Below are 8,170 nucleotides of genomic sequence, written 5' to 3' on the forward strand. Positions count from 1 at the left end.
TCGGGTGGCATCCTGACCAGATGCCCGAACCACCTCATCTGGCTCCTCTTGATGTGGAGGAGCAGCGGCTTTACTTTGAGCTCCCCCCGGATGACAGAGCTTCTCACCCTATCTCTAAGGGAGAGCCCTGCCACCCGGTGGAGGAAACTCATTTCGGCCGCTTGTACCCGTGATCGGTCATAACCCAAAGCTCATGACCATAGGTGAGGATGGGAACGTAGATCGACCGGTAAATTGAGAGCTTTGTCTTCCGGCTCAGCTCCTTCTTCACCACAACGGATCGATACAGCGTCCGCATTACTGAAGACGCCGCACCGATCCGCCTGTCGATCTCACGATCCACTCTTCCCTCACTCGTGAACAAGACTCCGAGGTACTTGAACTCCTCCACTTGGGGCAGGGTCTCCTCCCCAACCCGAAGATGGCATTTCACCCTTTTCCGGGCGAGAACCATGGACTCGGACTTGGAGGTGCTGATTCTCATCCCAGTCGCTTCACACTCGGCTGCGAACCGATCCAGCGAGAGCTGAAGATCCTGGCCAGATGAAGCCATCAGGACCACATCATCTGCAAAAAGCAGAGACCTAATCCTGCAGCCACCAAACCGGATCCCCTCAACGCCTTGACTGCGCCTAGAAATTCTGTCCATAAAAGTTATGAACAGAATCGGTGACAAAGGGCAGCCTTGGCGGAGTCCAACCCTCACTGGAAACGTATCCGACTTACTGCCGGCAATGCGGACCAAGCTCTGACACTGATCATACAGGGAGTGGACCGCCAAAATCAGACGGTCCGATACCCCATACTCTCTGAGCACTCCCCACAGGACTTCCCGAGGGACACGGTCGAATGCCTTCTCCAAGTCCACAAAGCACATTTAGACTGGTTGGGCAAACTCCCATGCACCCTCAAGGACCCTGCCGAGAGTATAGAGCTGGTCCACAGTTCCACGACCTGTTGTTTCTCATGAATGAATAAAAAAAATATAAAAAAATTGTTTTAGATACCCTGTTGTTTCTCATGAATTAATAAAAAAAATGTGTACCAAGCAACCCGAGGTCATTTCTCTGCGTCTTTCCACAATGAAGAAAGCTATGGAAAAAGCGCACTATACACCCGCACACCCGGGTAGTTTCGGAGGGGTAGATCGACTCCGTAGAGCTGTACAGGATGAAACGGGGCAACGTGTCACAAGAGAAAACGTTCAAGAATATTTAACGGGGCAGGATGCGTATACACTCCAGAAACCGGTCTGCATCAATTTTCCAAGAAACAGAGTCTTTGTACCTCGGCCTTTAAACCAGTTTCAAGCCGACCTCTGTGACATGCAAGCCTTGGCTGAATATAACAACGGTTTTAATTATTTATTAACGGTCATCGATGTATTTTCCAAGAAGGCCTATGTGAGGGTTTTGAAGAGAAAGACGGCCGAGGACGTGGTTAAATCGTTTCAATCTTTGTTGGAGGAAAGCCAGATCCCTCGCAAACTACAAACCGACGCCGGAAAATAATTTTTTTAACAAAAGTTTTCAAGCTTTAATGAAGAAACACAATATTGTCCATTTTTTCTACAGCCAGCGATCTCAAAGCCTCGGTGGTGGAAAGATTTAATCGTACTTTGAAAGGAAGAAGCGTAGCTAATTTACTGTTTTTGACCAAATTGCAAGATTTTGTGCCATTCCCTCCCCTGGCGACAGACCCATGCTGAGCTGACATGGGCTACATTCCATATGTCAATATGCATGGGGTGGTCCATCATACGGTGTAGTAATCTGGCCCATCATAATTTGGGGTAGATGTAAAAAAAAAAAGTTATGTCCTTAATGAGGGAGGCGTTCATGACAGAAAATAATTAAGAACAACTGCACTACAATAGGAAAATTCAATAGGACATAAAGGAATGCTGAATAAATGTAGAATTTATTTTAATTCATATGTTGTCCAGGATGTACCCCGTCTTCCGCACGATTGTAGCTGAGATAGGCTCTTGCGCCCTCCGCGACCCCAAAGGGAATAAGCGGTAGAAAAATGGATGGATGGATGTTGAGAGAGTAAATGGAGTACGGGGGTTGGGGGGAATCCAACAGTTATGTTTATTGTGCAGAAAATCTTTTTTTTCAAGGAGTCGTGGATGCCCCAGCTGTATTATGTTCTCTGAAGAGGCTTACTGCGCGCCAACCCCTGATCTATACTCTTCTGAACTCTCCTGGAAGTTGAGACATTTTAGTCCTCGACTTCCTCTAAATTCTTAACTCTGAGGGCCCCGATTCAATGAGTTTAAATAGAGGCACGGTTGTTGCCACTAACACCTTGCTCTCCGTCGCTAACACTTAACGGTGGCTTATTTTGCTCATGTTTAATTTCTCATTTAAAGCCGCTAAATATGTTTGGACTGTGGACCAACCTAAATCAAGATGACTAGTAGCTGCTCCACAGGCAACAGAGGTGCCCCTCCCCAGAAGTACACTGCTGTCAAGGGACGAACAATGAACTTTCTGTTCAAGTTTTCTAAACTTCTGTGACCCATGATGTCTTTAACAGAATCTGTGAACAAATCTAACCCCCTTTTTTTTTTCCAGTAACACATTAATGACATCCTACGGTATTCACACATTCTAATCCCCTTTTTTTTCCAGTAACACAATGACATCCTACGGTATTCACGCATTAAAACTAGATTTTTCAGATAGCAGGTCGGGAAGGGAGTTTTTCTATTGATCCGTCTATTAATGAATAGAAAAAACACACCGTCTAGCCTCAATGTGACTTTTAGGGAAAATTGTTGACATAAACAAAGATTTTTTTTGTATGTATGTATGTATATATATATATAAACAGAGTGGACCGACACCAGCAGATGACATGGCACCCCAAACCATCACTGATGGTGGAAACTTTACACTAGACTTCAGGCAACGTGGATCCTGTCCCTCTCCTGTCTTCCTCCAGACTCTGGGACCTCGATTTCCAAAGGAAATGCAAAATTTGCATGGTTGGGTGATGGTTTGGGGTGCCATGTCATCTGCTGGTGTCGGTCCACTCTGTTTCCTGAGATCCAGGGTCAACGCAGCCGTCTACCAGCAAGTTTTAGAGCACTTCATGCTTCCTGCTGCTGACCTGCTCTATGGAGATGGAGATTTCAAGTTCCAACAGGACTTGGCGCCTGCACACAGCGCAAAATCTACCCGTGCCTGGTTTACGGACAATGGTATTTCTGTTCTAAATTGGCCCGCCAACTCCCCTGACCTTAGCCCCATAGAAAATCTGTGGGGTATTGTGAAAAGGAAGATGCAGAATGCCAGACCCAAAAACGCAGAAGAGTTGAAGGCCACTATCAGAGCAACCTGGGCTCTCATAACACCTGAGCAGTGCCAGAAACTCATCGACTCCATGCCACGCCGCATTAACGCAGTAATTGAGGCAAAAGGAGCTCCAACCAAGTATTGAGTATTGTACATGCTCATATTTTTCATTTTCTTACTTTTCAGTTGGCCAACATTTCTAAAAATCCCTTTTTTGTATTAGCCTTAAGTAATATTCTAATTTTGTGACACACGGAATTTTGGATTTTAATTTGTTGCCACTTCAAATCATCAAAATTAAATGAAATAAACATTTGAATGCATCAGTCTGTGTGCAATGAATAAATATAATGTACAAGTTACACCTTTTGAATGCAATTACTGAAATAAATCAAGTTTTTCAAAATATTCTAATTTACTGGCTTTTACCTGTGTGTATATATATATATACACTAAATCCCCCCTGTCTTTAAAAGCTAGTGACACCCCTGTATGATCCTGTAACCACTTGGTATCGGCTTGGTACCTAAATGTGTGGTCTCATCCAAAACTAATGTAAAATATCAAACAACAAAAGAATAAGTGATTATTACATTTTAACAGAAGTGTAGTTAAAACATGTTAAAAGAAAGTAAGCAGATATTAACAGTAAATGATCATGTATGACATGCAAGTGCATATCTTTTTAAAATTCAATATTATCAAAATCTAAATGTTATATCATGTATTCCAAATTTTTTTTTAAATTAAAATAAAGATAAATACTGTACTTAAATATCTGATTGACTTATAGTTTCAAAACAAATGATCAGTCAAATTGTAGACTATAATAGATTTTATGGTGACATTTTGAGTTTTTTTTTTTACCTTAAAATCAACTTCGGTACTGTTTTTTCCCATACACAGTAAGATAGCAAAACATTAAAAAACAAACAAAAATTAAAGCTGCAAGCAGCGTTGGACGGGCCCGCGTATTTGGCAGGTGCTAGTCCTAAGTGTCCCAATACTTTTATCTACTTGTAGTCTGAAGTGTCCCAAGACTTTTGTCTAGTGTACCTACCTTGTCTGCATTGTGTGCGCAGAGGAGAAAATGTTTGGAAAAAGGTTGACAGTTTTGACCCAACTTTTGTTTAGAGGGGGAATAGCCAACTTTGTGTTGATTTTAGCTGGGGGCTGTCAATATATGAAATGTAGGTCTAATTGAGACCTACATAGGTTTTAGTTTCATGTATCGACAACATTCGTATTGGTAGTAGTTATAGCTGTAATACTAGTAGTAAAACTAGTAGTTTTGGTATTAGTAATAATTGTAGTAGTATTATTAGTAGTTATAGTATCACTATTGTTAGTAGTTATAGTATTATTATTGTTAGTAGTAGTAATTGTAGTATTATGATTAGTAGTGGTAGTAATTGTAGTATGACTATTAGCAGTATTTGTAATAGTATTATCATTAGTAGAAGTAGTAATTGTAGTATTATTATTAGCAGTAATTGTAATAGTAGAATTATTAGTATTAGCAAAAGTTATTGTATTTGTAGTATTAGTAACAGCATTTGTAGTAGTAATAGTAGTATTGTGATTAATAGGTGTAGTAATATTACAATTGGCAGTAGTTGTAATGGTAGTATTAGTATTAGCAGCAGTTATTGTAGTATTTTTAGTATGAGTAACAGCAGCATTTGTAGTAGTAAGTGCAGCATTGTGATTAGTAGGCGTACTAATTGTAGTGTTATTATTAGCAGTAATTGTAATATTAGTATTATTAGTAGTATAAATCAATCAATCAATGTTTATTTATATAGCCCTAAAACACAAGTGTCTCAAAGGGCTGCACAAGCCACAACGACATCCTCGGTACAAAGCCCACATAAGGGGAAGGAAAAACTCACCCCAGTGCGACGTCGATGTGAATGACTATGAGAAACCTTGGAGAGGACCGCATATGTGGGTAACCCCCCCCCCGCCCCCCCTCTAGGGGAGACCGAATGCAATGAATGTCGAGTGGGTCTGACATAATATTGTGAGAGTCTAGTCCATAATGGATCCAACATAATAGTAAGAGTCCAGTCCATAGTGGGGCCAGCAGGACACCATCCCGAGCGGAGACGGGTCAGCAGCGCAGAGATGTTGCCAGCCGATGCACAGGCGAGCGGTCCACCCCGGGTCCCGACTCTGGACAGCCAGCACTTCATCCATGGCCACCGGACCTGTGCCCCCCGCGAGGGGAGCAGAGGAGAAAAGAAAAGAAACGGCAGATCAACTGGTCTAAAGGGGGGTCTATTTAAAGGCTAGAGTATACAAATGAGTTTTAAGATGGGACTTAAATGCTTCTACTGAGGTAGCATCTCTAATTGTAACCAGGAGGGCATTCCATAGTACTGGAGCCCGAATAAAAACCGCTCTATAGCCCGCAGACTTTTTTTGGGCTCTGGGAATCACTAATAAGCCGGAGTTCTTTGAACGCAGATTTCTTGCCGGGACATATGGTACAATACAATGGACAAGATAGGATGGAGCTAGACCGTGTAGTATTTTATACGCAAGTAGTAAAACCTTAAAGTCACATCTTAAGTGCACAGGAAGCCAGTGCAGGTGAGCCAGTATAGGCGTAATATGATCAAACTTTCTTGTTATTGTCAAAAGTCTAGACATAGGGAGACCCAAATATAATAAGTTACAGTAGTCGAGACGAGACGTAACGAACGCATGAATAATGATCTCAGCGTCGCTAGTGGATAAAAGAGAACGAATTTTTGCGATATTACGGAGATGAAAGAAGGCCGTCTTAGTAACACTGTCAATGTGTGAATCAAAGGAGAGTGTTGGGTGGAAGATAATACCCAGATTCTTTACTGATTCGCCTTGTGTAATTGTTTGGTTGTCAAATGTTAAGGTGGTATTATTAAATAAATATCGGTGTTTAGCAGGACCGATAATCAGCATTTCCGTTTTCTTGGCGTTGAGTTGCAAGAAGTTAGCGGACATCCATAGTTTAATGTCATTAAGACACGCCTCCAGCTGACTACAATCCGGCGTGTTGGTCAGCTTTAGGGGCATGTAGAGTTGGCTGTCATCAGCATAACAATGAAAACTAACACCGTATTTGCGTATGATGTCGCCTAGCGTGCAGGGCCAAGAACCGAACCCTGAGGAACTCCGCACGTTACCTTAACATAGTCTGAGGTCACATTATTATGGGAGACGCATTGCATCCTGTCAGTAAGATAAGAGTTAACCCACGACAAAGCTAAGTCTGACATACCATTGTAGTATTTTTAGTATTAGTAACAGCAGCATTTGTAGTAATAAGTGCAGCATTGTGGTTAGTAGGCGTACAAATTGTAGTGTTATTATTAGCAGTAATTGTAATAGTAGTAGCAACAGTTATTGTATTTGTATTATTAGTAACAGCAGCATTAGTAGTAGTAATTGTAGTATAATTATTAACAACCGCAACTGTATTATTAGTAGTAGTCGTAAATGTAATAGTAGTAGTAGCAGCAGCTATTGTAGTAAAATAATTATTATTAGTAACATCCGCAATTGTAGTAGTCGTAATAGTAAAATTAGCATTTGTAGCATTGGTAGTGATAGTAATTGTAGTAGTAGCAGCAGCAGCAGCAGCTTTTGTGTATTATTATTATTAGTAGTGGTAGTAATAGCAGCTATTGTAGTATTATGTTATTAATATGTGTAGTAGCAGCAGCTATTGTATTAGTAGTAATATATATATATATATATTTCTATCTCTACTTGCTCTACAACCTCGGGTCTCGCTGGTGCTTCCTGCCGTCACCCAGTCAATACATCATTACCTGCACATTACCTACCTTCTCTGTATCCCGGCATCTGTACATTTAAACCCCATACAAACAAGACAAGCAAACAACAGTCCCTGAGAGAATATAAACATGTACAGGTAGGATCATTGGTTTCCCCAGGTGAACGTGGGTACTGACAGGGGACGCGACGTGAACGCTGATCCATTGTCCCCCAGGCATGCAAAGCGGCATGCAAACCCAGCAAGAACAGAGCAGGAAAAAATAGACGACACCATAAGGACCAAGAGAAAAACCAGGGACATAGCAAAGACTGGGGCTGAGGTATGTTATTCCAGCATGCAAAGGAAGGTGACGGGACGTGGCGTGAAGGTAAGGGTGCAAAGAAAAGGCGCGCACAAGGCGGAGTAAAAAAAAACCTAACACCTAGCCTCAACTATAGACATGAAACAAAACTCGCTAACTGTGGCTATGAAAAAAACAAAAAAAAAACTTACTTGGTAAGGCATGCAGCATGAGAAGAGCAGACGTATTGCATGGAACAGCATGAACAGAGCAGGAAAAAAATCGACGACACCATAAGGACCAACAGAAAAACCAGGGACATAGCGAGGACTGGGGTTGAGGTATGTTATTCCGGCATGCAAAGGGAAGTGACGGGACGTGGCGTGAAAGTAAGGGTGCAAAGAAAAGGCGCGCACAAGGCGGAGACAAAAAAAGTAACACTTAGCCTCAACTATAGACATGAAACAAAAGTCGCTAACTGTGGCTATGAATCAACAAAAGACATGCAGCATGAGAAGAGCAGAGGTATTGCATGAAACAGCATGAAAAAAGCAACGACGACACCAGAAGGACCAACAGAAAAACCAGGCGTAAATAATGACATGGAGACAGGTGCTTGAGTCCAAAACGTGAAACAGGTGCAACTAATGAGTTGACAGGGAAACAAAACAAGAGGGTGAAAAAAGAGGAACCAGTGGCGTTTTAAAGAAACAGAACATAACATGCTCACAAGACATGACAACAAGATATACTAACACCGAACTAAAACATTTCTACCTCAAATTTCTACATCAAACCTTG

Source organism: Nerophis lumbriciformis, linkage group LG16 (genome assembly GCF_033978685.3).
Source record: "Nerophis lumbriciformis linkage group LG16, RoL_Nlum_v2.1, whole genome shotgun sequence".
Lineage (NCBI taxonomy): Eukaryota > Metazoa > Chordata > Actinopteri > Syngnathiformes > Syngnathidae > Nerophis > Nerophis lumbriciformis.